Below are 16,887 nucleotides of genomic sequence, written 5' to 3'. Positions count from 1 at the left end.
CAGCCGACTTACCCCGCTGTAGGGACAGCGGCAAAATCGTCCTCTGCGGCTTCCCGTTGACGGCGCTTACTCCCACCTCCGCTGGTGGAGTAAGAGCGTCCATTCGGGGATCGATTGTCGCGTCCCAACGGGACGCGATAAATCGATCCCCGAGAGGTCGATTTCTACCCGCCGATTCAGGCGGGTAGTGTAGACCTAGCCTGAGTCTCAATGACACACCTGCCTTTGGAAGGAACCTGGCTCCAGCAGAGGAGGATAATTACTGTAGTCAAATGGACTAGGCTATACAAGTCCCCCTATAGAGGATAGGAGCAATGGTTCCTGCCCTGCGGCCTGTCCATGGACACTTGCTCTCCTGGTAGCCCACGGACTGGCTGACGGCTTGTGTAGAGCTGGCAGATGCCGTGGTTCAATGGTATAATCTATTTAAGAAGGCTCAAGTGGGCAAAGGGGAGGGGGAGTGGCACTCTATGTCAAACAGGCAATACCTGTTTCCGAGTCACAGATAACTCAGAAGAAAATGATCTTGAATGCTTACGGATCAACGTCCTAACAGAGAAAGCACAAAATGGGGTCTTAATTGTATCTGCTGGAGACTTTCAAATCACACTAGGGAACAGCACGACCGCTGTCTGACACATCTACCTATAATACGTAGGGGAAAAAACCTGTGTGATCATGTGGGCTTCAGTGTGAATGACCTATGCTGGGGAGTCTCAGGCTGCCAGTACTAAAACAGCCTTGGAATTTCTAAACATTGTAGATGACAATTTCCTAACTCAAAAAGCGTTGCAACCAACAAGGGGGAATTCTATACTATACCTTGTCCTAACAGATACAAAGGAGCTGATCACCAAACTAAAAGTAAATGGTAGCTTAGGTACAACTGATCATGACTTGATCAGATTTCTAATGTGCAAGCAGAATAAAGCCCAGACCAGTAATATACGTACTTGGTACTTTAACAGAGCCAATTTCACAAAGATGAAAGCAATTCATAGAATCACAGAATCAAAGACTATCAGGGTTATGAGCCAAATGAGCTGGGAGGAAGAATTTAATCAGAAAAATCTGAGTGATATTTGGCAATCATTTAAGAACACCTTATTGATAGCCAAAAAGCTACAATCCCACAAGTGAGGAAGAAGGCTGGTTTAAAAAAACCCCAACCAACCTGGTTTAGAGGGGAAGTGAAAGCAGTTGTAAAAAATAATAAAATAATAATATATAACAAATGAAAGATAAAGGTCAGAGTGTTGAAGTCATATATTTAGACTTCTGTTGTAAGGCATTTGACTTGGTGCTGCCTGACATTTTGATTAAAAAATGAGAACTATATCAAATTAACCTGGCACACATTAAGTGGATTAAAAACTGGCTAACTGATAGGTCTCCGAATGTAATTGTAAATGGGGAATAGTCATCAAGCGGGTGTGTTTCCCGTGGGGTCCTGCTGGGATCTGTTCTTGGCCCTCTAGTACTGAACATCTTTATCAATGACCAGGAAGAAACCATAAAATCATCATTGATAAAGTTTGCAAACGACGCAAAAGTGAGTGTGGAGCCAGTGCTCGGGACGGGGGCAGCGCGCGGAACCCCGTGGCCGCCCCGCCTAGGAGCCAGACCTGCTGCTGGATGCTTCCGGGATGCAGCGTGGTGTGAGAACAGGTAGGGACTAGCTTGCCCTAGCCAGGCAGCACCGCCGATGGGACTTTTAATGTCCTGGTCGGTGGTGCTGACCAGAACCGCCGCGACCCAGTGCCTTACATTCCGTGACCCAGTACTGGGTCGCGACCTGCAGTGTGAAAACCACTGGTCTAAGCATTATTTTGGGGGAAGTTCTATGGCCCGTTACACAGGAGATCACTAGATGATCACAATGGTTCCTTCTGGTCTTGGGATCCATGAATCTTCCTCGTTTTTGGCTGCTTCTGCACGTCCTCACTCTTTTCATGGCAGAGAGCAAGGAGGCTTGTAGAAGCCAGTGGGAATGAGGAGAAGCCGAGCTAGCTGCCTCAGCTGGTGGGGTACAGCTACATAAGGCGGAGAAGCAACAGGAGCTCAACACATGACCAAAGCAGAGACCTCTTATCTCTCCAACTCTCTCCTCTTCCCTGTTCTCCTTCTCCCTTGACCCCCATCTCAACTTGTGGGGTCAGCTTTGAGCCCTCCTGCTCCCCATACATCCAGGCCACGTCCAATCCTGATGCTTCTTCTTCTAAGAGCCGATCCTTCCTCTGTCCAGGTGGAAATGCTTGTCCAGCCCACCACTGCTTTTCCACTCCTGTCTGGCTTCCCTAGAGATCCACATCACCCCCCTTCGGTCTATTGACGGCTGCCACAATATTCTTCCTGACCCGTCGGTCTGACCATGTGAAAACCCCCTGCCCCCCTCGCATTCCTCTGCTTGCCCCATACAATCAATTTAAAGGCCTTCAAGGCTCTGTTTCAGGACCTCAATTCCGTCTCACCCAATCTACCCCTCTACTACATCCCTGATGCCAATGTCAATGCTCCATTTATCTTCTTCTCTGATGCCCATCTGTGTGTTTTCCCCACACTGCCCCCTATCTGTGGGATGACTCCCCCAATCCCAGTTCAACAAAGCACCACAACCTTCTTTACATGCAGTGTCTCCACAAAACCTACTTCTTCCCTGCTGTCGAGAAGAAGCAAGCTAATAAACAATGCAGCCAACCAGCTTCTGCCACTGGTGTCCATCACCAGAGAATAGGCTGGGAGAGTAAACCCCACCTAAATGATCTCCAGACTCTGGGTATCCCATGCATCCCATCTGCCTTTCAGGCGGTAAGCTCTTTGTGGCAGGGACAGTCGTTATTTGGGTGTATTGTATAGCACCGAGCACACTCTTGGCATTAAACATGAGAGCAGAACGTCCACCGGCATGAAGGACTGTAAGGCTGAAGCTCTTCCTTTGTTCCCAGAGCACAGACGCCGGCATTGCTACAGACCTCTCTATCTAGATCAGTGGTGCCAAAACTTTTCCTCTCGCGCCCCACTTCCCCCAGTAACGGAATGTGTCTGTCCGTCCCCCCCGGGCTGGGAGTGGAGCTGCGGCCAGAGCTGTGGCCGGAGCAGAGCTGTGGGCAGAGCAGGGCTGGGTAGCACTCCCCCCCCAGACATTTCTCCATGTCCCTCTAGGGGGGCGCACACCACAGCTTGGGGACCACAGATCTAGATCTTAGCTTTCCTAGTATCTGAGCATCTTACAGTCATCACTGAATGTGTCAGTGCAGCATCCCTGCGAGGCAGGGAAGGTGTAACCTTCCCATGTTACACTTGGGGAACCGACACACAAGGAGCCTGATTTTCTGTTGCCCTGCCTTGCGGGCCTGAACAGTGTGGGTGTGAAGTGCCACCGGATCACAACAGGTTCATTTCACGCTCACTTTGCAGTATATACATATACATATACTTTGTGTATATGGCTCCATGAGGACAATAGAGATGAACAAGGACAAGCCCGAGGCCAACAGAGAAAGAGCTGGGAATGGTAGTCAGATCTCCCTGCTGCGTCCCAGCACAGAGCCTCTTCTCCACTGCCTGTGAGCTGCAGACAGTTTCTGAGTCGCAAGCATGGAAATTTTCCCCACTGAAATGAAGCAACCGCAGTAGCACAAACACAGAGATATGGCAAAGACAATGCCAACACATGACTGATTGCAACCTGTGTTGAAAGAGTCCAGGTCCCACATCCCTTTACAGAGAGGATATTATTCATGCTCCTGGAAAACCCAGCGCCGAATAGATCAATAATTGCTTAATAGCAACGCAGCAGCCAAGTGCCAGGAAGGAGCAGTGACACTTTCCTTAACAGAGGCTCTGGAGGCACGGGGCAATGTCCAGCCTTTTTTGTGTATTGATATTTCACTGAACAAATAAACCTCACTAGTGATTCAGCACTTTGGGAATGGGACTCCAGTTTGGACAGCAAACCACAGGAGCTGACGCCCGGCCAAGGAGTTCGAGGAGAGTTTAAACAGGCAACGGCTGTATGGCCAAGCCCACAGATATTTGCCAAAGCCAAAAAACATCCAACATCCCCCTTTCCCTTTCAGAGCAGCAAAAGGAAAAAAGCCGGGGTTTTGAAAGGCCGGTATTCACCGTGGCAGGACAAGAGCGAGCCGGGCTCGTTGTCGCCTCGACAACCCCAAAGTTTCAATAAGTCACATGGGGCAGTTGAACTTTTCATCTCCCCCCAGCAGTGTCAGTACACAAGGGGTCAGGGAAACGAGGAGGAGGTGCATTACGTTACACTTGCAAACAGGGCTAGCGTGGGAAGAATATTTGGAGATTCTTGGAAGGAAGGAGCTAGCGATGGAACTTGGCAAGAGTGGCTATGACTCGCGTTACCGCACTTCTGGCCCTAGGTAACGCTGTTGCTTCCAGTAGAGTTACGCCAGCCTCAGACTGGAGTAACGCCGGAGAGCGCAGCAAGAGGGAAGAGGGTCCAGTGGTTAAGGAACTTACCAGGAACTCAGGAGAGTCGGGTTCAAGTCCCAGCTCTGATACAGACTTTCTGTGTGACCTTGGGCAAATTACTTAGTCTCTCTGGGCCTCAGGTGCCCATCCATGCAATGGGGATAACAGCCATGGGGATAACAGGGGAGTGAGGGCCAGATAAGTGCCTAATCTAGACAGTCACATCCAAAACATCAGGTGGGCCAGTGACTACTCGCCCTCCGGGGGCAGCCTGTGGCGGTGGTTCTTGACACTCCCCCGGCCTCGGCACTTAGCAGGCCTCATGAGGGAGCCCCGGGTGAGTCAGTATGGCAGGACCAGGCTCAGACACGAGACAGGAAAGAGATCGCTTCACTCGCCAGCAAACTGCAGCAGTCGCAACGGGCAGAGAGAGGCCTCAAGAAAAAAGCCTGTTGGTGGTATTTGCATTCTAGTGGGATCATACCCTGTCCGGTCCATGTCCCCCTCCTTTGAGTACCCTGCCCCATTTCTGCACTCAAGGATCGGATTGTCCTCTTATGCCCACGGACGTCTGGCGAGCTAGTGACTCTGAATGTACAGCTGGGTAACTGAGCACAGACACGTTTACTCTCAGGAAGGTGCCTCCTTTCAGTCCAACAAATAAACTGTAAACAAGCCAGGGTGTTAGTTTCTCATATTATGGCTCACACGTGGTACGGCTGGGATCTGCAAAAAGCTGCGCTCCTACAGCCGGCACTGCACTGTCCCTCTGCCGTGGGAGGAGCTGCTCCCCTCTTCCTATGGATATGGGCATTTCTGATGGGGGGGGGGGGGAATACAATGGGTCTCCTCTCCATAGGCCTGATCCCATCCGTGGGAGCCTTTCCATTGACTTCACGGCTCAGGCCCCATGTGATTGATCTTCACTAAGTGGGAAAGGCCCAAGACAGAGTGGTCCAGGGTTCAGCTCTCTGGTACCCTTGCGTACGCCAGGTCACTGCCCTTGGGCAATGCAGTAACATCCCCCTGGCCCTCAGCGTCAGAAGGGCCTGGCTGGCCTGGGTGTCATTCCCCTTAGCCGGGTTTGATCGTTTCTCCAGCCTGCCCCCTGCCCGCTTGCTTTCCTGTCCCCAGCGCCCCGAGAGAGGGACTGCACCACGAGCATGTTGGGGGGCGGTGCCCACCAGAGAGATGTCCCTGGTGCCGCTGGGGGTTCATTCCCACCACCCTGCCGAACTCACCCGCTTGTCCGAGTAGCCTGGAAGAAACATTTCAACCCAGCTGCCCACACTTAGGCACTGGTACCAACAGCTCGGCGTCTAAACAAGGGCAGGCTGCTCTTCGGAGCTGCCACTGAAATCAACACGGGGGCTCAGCACCTGCAGGAAAAAGCGTCAGTCCTTTTGGACCTGATTCTGTGAGGGGCCGACCCCCTCCTCTGGATGTCAGCTGGAATGGCAGGTGCTCAGCATCTCACAGGATCAGGCCCTTCCTGGTTTGCTTCCCCTGGGCTTCACCCTTGGATGGTGTAGCGGGGTGCTCACCCGCTCCTGCCTTAAAAGGCTTAAAACAGGCCGGGGAGAGGGCTGTGGCAGAGAAGGAAAAGCAGGGCTGATTGGGGAAAGCAGCCTCTGTTGGGGGGGCCACGCCGCAATCAAGCCAAGGCTGGCTTAATCGGGGCCCAGCTGGCCCTTATAAGAGGGCAGTGGGCCAGGAGCAAAGACACTCTCTCTCTAGTCTTTGAGAGAGAAGGACCTGGCTGCCTGGGGAGCTGAGAAAGGTACCTGAGTTGGAGCAGTGCTGGGGAAGGGCAGAGGGAGCTGGGGAGCTCCAGCCTAGAAAACCCCCAGGCTGCAGGCCTTGAACAGGGCCTATAAAAAGGTCCTGGGGCTGCAGAGAGCCAGCCCAGAGATAGGCAAAGGCAGCAGGTCCTAAACCCCCCTTGCCGGTGGTGAGTGACATGTACACCGCAGTCTGCCCCAGTGAACGGGGGCTAGATCGAGACTGGCAATAGCCATAGTGGGGATAGAGGGTGGGGGAGACCCAGAGTCGTGGGGGTACTGCTAAGGGGCAGCACCCTGGCCTGAAAGGGGCACGGGGGTCCAGGAGGGATGCAGGCCCAGCAGCAAGCGGGACACTGGCCTGCAGAGGGCGCTCCGGAGCTGGAAACAGAGCTAATTCCTACGAACCAGCAGGAGGCGCCGCAGGGGTGAGTCCCGCCCCGTGACAGATGGCTACACACTCTCTCAAGCGGAGTTCTGGGCAGCTAGTGACTCCAGGAGATGGGGTTTAGCTGAATATACAGCACAAAGGTCTTTGGGAATTCATATGGCCGGGATGTCAGCCAGCCTTGGGTCAGCACACGTGCGAGCTCGGACATGTGCTCTCCATCATCACCTTCCAAGCCTGGAAAGCTTTGCCTGGCTTGGGCTGACGGGAAGCCATTCATTCCTGCCTTTCTTCAGGGGCATCTAGGGTTCGGTCACTGTGCCGGGTTTGGCAGGGTGCCTCCAAATCATGCTTTCTAGAGGCCGCAACTGCTTGAGCGTCTCCAGGTTAACCTGCTTCTCCTTCTCCTCTTTCACAGTAAAGGATTTCTGCCCCGTCACTAAAAGCAAAGAGAAGAAGAGATTCTCCCTCCCATCCCACCCCGCTGGGAAGACCAGAGATTGGTGGAGCTTGAAAGAACAAGGCTAGTGTTGTTCAGACTGCCTGCCACCCTCACCCCAATGCTCTTCCCCCTTTGCCACAGGATACTGGTTTCTGTTCACAGCTGTGCCACTGACCTCATTTCCTCCCTCTGTGCCTCAGTTTCCCCACCCACCCTTTGTCTATTTGGCTGATAATCTCCTTCATTCAAGGACTGTCTCTTCCCCATGTGTTTGTACAGCACCTAGCACAAAGGGGCCCTATCTCAGTTGGAGCTTCTAGGTGCTACCATAATGCAAATCATTTTCTTTTTAATTGGCTCTTGTATCAGCATCAGCACTAAATCCAGATCCGCCCAACTGCCTAATCTGACCTAGGCGTGCAAGTAAAGTATCACTTGTGTTAGGAGGGAAGGAATTCTGCTAGGCACATTTTCACTGCCTTCGGTGGTCACTCCCAGAAGCTGCAACACGCCTAACCTGGGGCCCTGTGGCTCTCAAAAAGGGGCAAAATGTTTTCCTGCCCCAGAAAGAAAGCACGGACTGTTAAGCCGATCATTAGTCTCAAGTATCCCACTGCTTAGCGACGGCAGAGACACGTTCGCACCGACCCAGAGTAGCTTTTGGAAAGGGGCTGTCGACCTGTAGTGATCACTGCAGGTGAGAGTCACCCCTGCGCAGATGCCCTGGGGAAGGAGTAGGCACCACTCAAATTCACCCGTGTGCAGAGGGCCCAGCATAAGGCTTGTGGGCATGCACAGGCCTAGTGTTGGGTCCCTCCTCTGCATATTTCACCCTATAAGCAGGGGCAACTAAAACCAAATCCCACTGTATTGCCCCTAGCTTTTTAGATACGTATATAGCCCCCATGACTGTAGTATCTGAACACCTCACAATCTCTAATGTTTTTACCCTCATAACATCCCTGTGAGGCAGGGCAGGGCTATTAACCCCATTGCACAGATGGGGGAACTGAGGCCCAGAGAAGCTAAGTGACTTGTCCAATGTCACACAGGAGGTCTGTGGCAGAGCAGGGATTTGAACCCAAGTCCTCAACTAGTGCCCTAAGCCCCGGACCAGCCTTCCTCACCAAGCAACACAGCAAGAGCAGGGGCCAGCATGGGTCTTCAGCTCCCTGCTTGCACATGTCAGGTCCTGGAGAGAGAAGCCGTTCTGTGGGCCTGTAGCCTTGTCAGACTGGTTCCGAGGGGAAATGCAGCCAAGACAGACGTTTTCAAGGAACCAGAGCAATTGAGTTTCACGCTTTGGAAGCGTTTCTGTCGCAAGCGATTTTCCCTTTGGAGGGGAACATGCCAAACAAATCAAGCAGCAAAAAAAAAGAGAACGAATTCTCCACGGCAAACACACATTATGCAAAAAGACCATAACAGTAGAGATGGCCCGGGCACGTAAAATTCAGATCTGAACCAAATATACCCAAAGTGAGGAGGGGGTTTGGCTGTGGGGTGGAATGGATCAAGAACATCCCTGATAGAAAGCAAAGCGATTTTTCAGAGGCAGCTGCCCAGAGCACCCCATTTCATCAGGCACCCTAAGTTGGGGTGTGTGTCAGGTACTTGACTGTGGCAAGAAAAAAAACAACCAGAAACCAGCTCATGCTCTTGAGTCCCTCCCCCCCGCCCAAAGTATAGACAGCAGCAGGCAGCCAGCTGGCTAGAAAAGTCCTTGAGTAGCTGGCTAGAAGACAAGATCCTCACCTGAACTGGGAGGGAGGGACCAGAAAGATAGGAATGAAAGAAATTAACAGCATTCTGGGAAACAGGGCTGGAGGCCCCAGGAAAGGCTCTTCTCCAATGCACCTAAAATCAGACTTGCCTCACTTGGTATTTCCAGACCTGCTGGGTTTTTAACTCCACAATGTTTCATGGTGGGATCTGGCCAACATTTCCTGAGGTTCTGACCCAGGGACATTGGGATTTTTGAGGTACAAGGTTTTTGCCTGGGTAGCACTTAGAAGACATGTCGCTCACCCAGCTCTACCAAAGAGATAAAATGGTGGCTGCTTTCGCTGCAGGATACTGGAGAAACAAGGTGGACCAGCTTCGGTCGGCGAAAGAGACAAGCTTTGCATAAGCTCAACAGCTTGTCGCTTTCACCGACAGAAGTCGGTCCAATAAAAGATATTACCTCGTCCTCATCCACCTTGTCTCTCTTACAGAGCAAAACAGACAAGCCCCAGTTGGCTTCTTCTGCTCCATTGCTTTCAGAGAGGAGTCACTCAGCAGAGAAGCAGAAGGCACAGGGTCAAATATTGCCCTCTGTGAAGTGCACGCAACTGCACCGATTTCCTTGGTGGTGTTCGATGTGATTGAAGGCAGGATTTGGCCAACACAGTTTTCCCCTTTCTAGCTGGATGCGCTCCATGCTGAAGTCAGCAGAGCAGCTGTTTGCATTGCTTCTGTCCAAGGCTGGCCCGGGGAGGGGAAGATGGGTTTGTACTGGGAGGGGGAGAAAATGGTTGCGGAAGATGAAGGGGTGGGCAAAGGTTGGATTAGCAAATATCACCTTGGGAAAAAGCAAGGACCCGGTTAGCCCCCATCTTAGCCAGGATGCAGGTTTGGAGAGGGAGAGCCCGGACTCGGACACTGGGGAACCACTACATAAAATGCGACAGTGCCGTACTGGCTAATAATTAAAACCTGCCATATCAATACATGCAAGTGCCGTGCCCGAGTTTGGAGAGGAGAGCGCAGCAAACGAGCAGTCTGATAACACACCAGATGGGCCCTGGAACCAGAGAGCAAATCCAGCTCCTACCCGAAACATCTGGGGATTCATGTGATGCACGTGCCAAGGGTAGAATCTACTGCATCTCGTTTCCTGCTCATCAGCAGAGGAATACAAGGCTCGTTAATTCCACCGTGTTTGATTACTGCGCGAGTGAGGCTGAGCAGAACAATGAAAGGTTTTGACTCAAATCCCAAATAACAACAACCTTGTCCTACAGTTCCCCTCAAAGCACTTATAGCTGCTCTACAAATTATACGCAGGGATCACCCTAGACACCAGTGAAATGCAGCAGCTGTTTGACAGCAGCACTACACAACAGCTTAGGGCCGGAAGCGAAGACCACCCTATCCAAGGGACACGGCAGGGGATGGATTTAAATAGGCAGAACGCCATTGCCTTAGCTTGGATTTGACCCGGGATACCCTTTGACAAGGAGGGCCCTGGGATCCTTACGGACTGCAGCTAGTCAGGAGACCCCTGTCATTTCTGCTCATCCACAAGACGGTGTCTCCAGCAAGATAGTTGTCCCTTGCACCATGCTGGGATTCTGATATGACAGTGCACCACCTCCTCTAGCACCTTGAGCCTTCCGTCGTCCCCCATTTAAGAACGGATCTGCCCCTCGCCTGCTTAGCTTGTAGGGATCTCAAGTCGTGCTGGTCAGGAATTTTTGGACATAAGGGTTTTTCATAGGAAAAGGCCATTCGTCATACTGTGGAAAGCTATTGGGCTTGACACAACACTCACTGGGAAGTTTTATCAGAGCGAGAATGGAATTTCTGATCCAAATGAGAGAGAGAGAGAGACACACACACACACACACCACTCTTCCCCCCCAGAATAGCCATCAATCCATGGTCAGGGCACTCCCTCTGAATCAGGCAGAGCAGGGACTTGAATCTAGGCCTCCCACCTCCCAGCTGAGTGTCTTGACTACTGGGCTATTAGTTATTCTGGGGTTTCTCTCTCTGGGTTTTGGTTTTGTCCTCACCTGGAACACTAAAAAATTTTGGAATCTTGAAAATTTTCCTGGGACAGGAAAACCGCTTCCCTCCCAGCTCTGATCACAATCCAAGACAGAACAATAAGACTGACCCCGCTTCCATTTAGGTCTCAAGACAACCTTGGTTTGTAAAGGAGATTAAATGACAGATGTCCTCTTGCCTTGTTGTGTATTTAATCCCCAAGTGGCATCAAGTGCATCACAGAACATGTCATCTTATTGCCTTGTGATCAATTGTTCCATCTCCTTTCATACATCCCATTGGGATCTAGACCAGGGGCGGGCAAACTTTTTGGCCTGAGGGCCGCATCGGGTTTCCGAAATTGTATGAAGGGCTGGTTAGCCAGGCCTGGCCCACTCCCTCCCCCATCCGACCCCCCCTGCTTCTCGCCCCCTGACAGTGCCCCTCGGACTCCTGCCCCACCCCCACCCCCCCGTTCCCTGTCCCCTGACTGCCCCCAGAACCCATGCCCCTGACTGCACCCCCGCCGCCCCATCCAACCACTCCTCTCATTCCTGACTCCCCCCACCCCCAGGACCCTTGCCCCATCCAACCACCCCTTTTTCCTGTCCCCTGACTGCCCCTGGAACCCCCGCCCCTGACTGCCGCCCGCCGCCCCATCCAACCCCGCCTCCTTCCTGACTGCCCCCCCATTCAACCCCCCGATCTCCCCTCTGACCGCCCCGACCCCTATCGACAACCCCGCCCCCTGACCACCACCCCGAACTCCCCTGCCCTCTATCCAACCCCCCTGCTCCCTGCCCCCTTACCGTGCTGCCTGGAGCACTGGTGGCTGGCAGCACTACAGCCGTGCTGCCCAGAGCACCAGGACAAGCAGTCGCGCTGCCCGGCTGGAGCCAGCCACACCACTGTGCAGCACAGAGCACCGGGTCAGGCCGCGGCTCCCAGGAGCTCGCAGCCCCGCCGCCCAGAGCACTGTGCCCGCAGAGCGAGCTGAGGCTGTGGGGGAGGGGGAACAGCAGGGGAGGGGCCGGGGGCTAGCCTCCTGGGCCAGGCGCTCAGGGGCCGGGGAGGAAGGTCAGCCCCTGGGCCGTAGTTTGCCCACCTCTGATCTAGACCCTTCCTTTCTGATCACTCCCAGGACAAATGCTTAGAGAAATTTATTGGTCCTAAAAGCATTTACATTCATCCCATGCCAGAGAGTTTCGACAGCTGGTCTAGATCATGAGATACCAAGCCTTGAAATCCACATTGCTCATCACCACACTTCCCCTTCCCACCACTTCATTCACAACAGCCAATACCCCAGGAATAACTAGTGACCAGAAACTTTGTGCTTTACCCTATTAGCAATCTAGGTCCCATGAACTGAAACAGGACACGGTTACAGCTCTCCGCGTCCATACAGCTGTGACACTGGACTCTCACACTTCCCAAGACCGCAACCAAAATCTAAGTAGAACGGAGGCAGGGCAAGAGAGCCAGGTAGTCGCAGGCCAGTGCCCTCTGGCAATCCAATATTGCAGGGCCTGCCTGGGCTAGAAACACACGCTGGAAAGCTGAGATTCAGAGCTGGGGACGGGTCCATGGTGTTCATTTCCAGCTCCCAGCGTTTGCGAGAGACCTGACTTTAGAAATGTCACTGGCTTCTCATTCTTACGAAACTGATCCTGCATCGAATGACAAAGCCTTGACCTTGACCATAAGATTTAACTGAGTGATCATCAGCAGCCACATTGGTCACGAAGCTAGAGGGCAGGAGACAGAGGTGATGGCTCAGCGGCTTGGCGCTGAAGGAAGATCACAGGCTGGAACCTGTGGCCACGCGGGCTGCACCTGTGTATAACGGAGAAGAGACATAACAAGCGGCGTTCTGGAACGCTGGGTCATTTTTGCCAACCCTGATCTGACCGACTGGGAAAGTCAGGAAGATGCGTCTAACGTTCATTTTATTGCTCTACGGGGGGTCTTTGTGCATGACTCCCACCCTGCTGTGTTACTTCACGTTTTACTGGGAGTCACAGTAAACACCTAGCTCCGGCAATCAGCTTGCATCTTTCAATATTTGACATTCGCTGTGCAAACACGCAGCTAAAATTCCCCATGACCTAAACATCAACACGTTGGCTTCCTCTTAGATCTGTTAGCGTGATTGCCACTGCAACAAGAGGGAGGAAGAGCCTGCCTCGACATCAGTCCAAAGGTATGTTTCTGTGGAACACTCCCCCAGTCAAATAATAGCCACCCCCCCACAAAATGACCCCCCCTCCTCCTGCATTTGCTTCTCCTGTGGCCAAACAGCATGTTCAGGAAAGAAGGGTAAAATGCCAAGACAGATCCTGAAATTAAAGGAAGAGTTTGGGTGAGTTTCCAGGCTGACTGTCAGGTGGGATAGCACCAATAATAGACCTTACTGGGATGAAAGAATGTCCTCCATTTCCTTTCAATTCCTGTTGGAAGGACACAGCACCACTGATTACATCTGCAGAGAAAAATTCACTCCATAGGAGAGGAGTACAGGCAGCACCTCATAAGACTGAGTCCTAGGTCTTGGTCCTCAGACCTCAGCGTGATGAAAAAGGTGATGTCCCGAAGCCAACTGCAGTCCTCACGGTTCAGTTCATTATCATCTGATATCTACAATTTCAACTCCGAACCCATCCATGACTTCCACATTCTGTCTCCCAGTTAAGCAATGTTAAAGTCAGCGCGAGTAGTTCCCTGCTGTAGAAATTTTACAGTCAATGAGAAAGCCACCGGACCAATTCACGAGGGGCTCACTCTGAACCTTCACGAATCTTGGGAGCGCCAGAGTTATCATGTTAACCTCTTGGGATCTCATTTTACTCTGACCACCGCCAATGTTACTCTAACATTTTCCACTGCACGCATCCAGTGAAGTGGGTTTTCGCCCACAAAAGCTTATGCCCAAATAAATTTGTTAGTCTCTAAGGTGCCACAAGTACTCCTGTTTTTTTTGCGGATACAGACTAACACGGCTACCACTCTGAAATCTAACATTCCTGGGGATTTAGCACTGGTTGATAGCCCGGGAGAACAAAGTCCTCTTTCCCAGTTGGCGTGGGCAGTAGCAAAACCAACTTCCCCTACCTTGCCCCATCAGGGTGCTTCATACCTGAAGCGGGAGGAGATCATCTCTAGGGCTGGCTGTACAGGTCAGTCTCCAGGGCCCAGTCAAGACTTGGCCACTCTGATGAGAATGCCAACAAGGTAGCCCAATTACAGCCAGTTGTGCTGGCAGTGTGATCACTTCTCCACCTGGGAATTCAAATGCCCATGGTGTCTAGATGCCAATTAATCTAGATGCCAATTCCCCCCCACAGTATCTAGATGCCAATTCACAGGCCAGGAATGAGCCACCCATCTCTACTGCTCTGAGCTAGATTTGAACCGCTGGCCCATGCCAGCAGGGAGAGACTCTGCATCCCATCGCCAAATTCCAAAATCCTTCTCTGAAAGCTGCCTGATTCTTTCAGACCCAGACTATGCAAACATGATTTCCCTTCAGCATCAAAGGACCATGCTGGTAGCAGGGCATCCCGTTAGATTTGCAGCACTGTTATTAGGTGGCTATTCTGCTAAGTGGATTCATTCAAAGCACCGGTGGGAATCAAATCAGCCCTGCCGGCGCAGAGCAGGATATTAGTGCACTAAGCAGATGCCATCGCAAAGCCCAGAACCCCAATTACTAACGTCGACCGTAAGCAGGGCACCACATGGCTACACTGCCGCACTTGTTGTTCAGACAGGGATGTTACGCGACTGTGAATGATTCATACATTGTAAAGGCCAGAAGGGACCATTGTGATCATCTAGTCTGACCTCCTGCAAAAGACAGGCCAGAGAATTCAGCCAGTACTTCCTGCAACAAGCCCCTAATAAATAGGATAATACTCGGGAACCAGAAGAGCATGAGATTCATGAAGATGCATCTAACATTAATTGTATGGCTCTACAAGAGTCTTACAACCCTGATTATTAAACCGTCTCTTTCAAGATGGATTCCATATTATGTTTGAGATCCCTGGAGTTCATGTCTCTGTAACATGGGGGTGATACTTTCGTGCCTCCTCAGGGGGGTTGTGGGGATTAGTTTGCACGGTGCTTGGAGTTCCCTGGATGGAAGGCACTCTAAAAGTGTCATGTTATTTTTGTACAAAAGGGTAGCTGATGAAGACTGCAGTCCTGCTACGTGAGTCACACCGGAAGTCTAGGAAAGGAACATAGTTAAGTCCTGGTAACATGTTTTGACAAAAAGAAAACAAGCAGGTCCTAGAGATATTGCTAGAACTGGAGCTCTGTCCTCTGGTCCTATCTTTTCTCCTTTATAGGACACTTAATCTCAAGAGGACAAAGAAAGAATAAAAGAGACAGTCTCATTCATTACTGAAGATCAGGGTTGTTACCGACCCACCAAGACAGTGGCACTGGGCCATGATGTATCAGGTTAGTCACGTGAGCTGAGAAATCCAGTAGGATCTCCTCTCGCAAGCGAGGCTGGGTCAGCCCTGGGATAGGTGACCCATCCAGCAGCACGTAGGAGCTGCAGCAAGAGATGCTGGTGGGTTAGCTGGCTGAGCGAAGTGAGGGCTAGTACTCGACATGACAGCATTTTCTGTTTGTCTGCAATGCGCTGACGCTGGCATGTTGCGCCGATCAATTCCAAAATTCCAGGGAATGTTCTAGGCACCAGTGGGCACAACCTTATCCATTCTGGTGCAAATCAGAACACCGGAAAAGCCTAATTCATGGCAAAATCAGGGCACCCAGATGGCCTGGTGCTGCAGGCAGAGGAATCTCTCTGCTGTCCCCTATTGCTGCCTACATGTATCAGGTATCTTGAATGGTCCCTTAGAATTTGTGCTAACTATTTAGGCTAAACAATCTGTTCCATCTTGTATTTTGCTGTAACACGCTGAGTGCCTTTCCCAGACCTGAAGCAGAGCTCTGTGTAAGCTCATCTCTCTCGCTAACAGAAGTTGGTCAAATAAACGATCACCTTCCCCACCTTGTCTCTTTATGTATCAGAGGCAGCAGTGTAGCTTGCTGCATGGGGAGATGGCCTGTAGCCTGAACTCGAACAGAAATAAGACAGTCTTAGAGGGAGCGTTTGAAAGGGGGCAAGTGGGGGCCCAGGGGGTGGGGGGAAGCAGGGAGGGAAATGAGGTCACTTGCTGCTGCTGACCCTTGAAAATAAAGCTGCATAGCAGAGACATCGCCAGCCTATGAGCTATCCCGGGCAGCTGTCCAACCAAGCAGGGCTCACGTTTGGGAAATGTGTGCGTTTGAAAGCCAATGGGGAAAGCAAATGTATTTGCCTTTTAAATATTTCAGTAGTGAAGTCTCTTGTCAGTTTTGCAGAGTACCTTTGTACAATGGGCGTACTGCGTTGCCACCCCGTTCATTTAATTTAGGAAGAGTTTGCTGGGTAATTCCAGGAAGGCAAATGAACTTTTCACTCTCACTTTTTTTTTTAAAACTGAGTGGAAAACCCCCCCACAAAACCAAACAAACACTATTCTGGGAAACAGGTGATGTGATATGTAGCCAGATCTATCTTGCGGTGATGTCTATCACAGATTAATTCCCTTTGCAGTGTGTTTTGGAGACGAGACGCATTATGTGAGTGGCAAATGTTATCACTACCCTCTGGAATAGTACGAGCTTCTGATGGGGTTTTGTGAAAGCAAGATTTGAAACAAGTCAGTAAGACATGATCATGGGGTTTCGGTTGCTAATGTGTTTTACCTAATGTGGTGCATCCAAACTGCTGTTTGCTACAGAGATGAGTGCATTGAACTTGTTATGCCAAGAACTAGGATCTATCAGACAGAGGCATAAAAGTCACAAGCTACAGGAAGAAGCAGAAGCATTTACAAGATGGAATCCTTAAGCCAGATTTCCAAATGTAGCCAGTGATTCTGCATACCCCATGTGAGAATCTAGGCAACATTGCCTAGTGGATAGAGCACTGGACTGGGACTCAGCTCTGCTCTGCAACCGGCCTGCTGGGTGACCATCACGTTGCCCCTCTGTGCCTCAATTTCCCTATCTGTTAA

The 16,887-nt window shown here is 51.4% G+C and overlaps 1 protein-coding gene across 3 annotated transcripts in view; it reads right to left on the bottom strand.

The window, feature by feature from the left end:
- Positions 1-16,887, bottom strand: part of P2RY6 (pyrimidinergic receptor P2Y6) — an 89,710-nt gene that overhangs the window by 31,414 nt on the left and 41,409 nt on the right. The window contains exons 1-2 of one of the 3 annotated variants that reach the window (XR_004644200.1): positions 13,222-13,877; positions 11,933-12,643 (exon numbers count right to left, since the gene is read on the bottom strand). The exons of 1 other annotated variant lie outside the window; for it this stretch is intronic. The gene's annotated coding sequence lies outside the window, so the exon portion shown is untranslated. Of the gene's footprint in view, positions 1-11,932; positions 12,644-13,221; positions 13,878-16,887 lie in introns of those variants that run through there. One more of the 3 variants, XM_034759176.1, reaches the window with a different exon arrangement.

The sequence above is a fragment of the Trachemys scripta genome, chromosome 1 (assembly GCF_013100865.1).
Source record: "Trachemys scripta elegans isolate TJP31775 chromosome 1, CAS_Tse_1.0, whole genome shotgun sequence".
In the NCBI taxonomy this organism is placed as follows: Eukaryota; Metazoa; Chordata; order Testudines; family Emydidae; genus Trachemys; species Trachemys scripta.
This window is presented reverse-complemented; position numbering and strand designations above follow the sequence as displayed.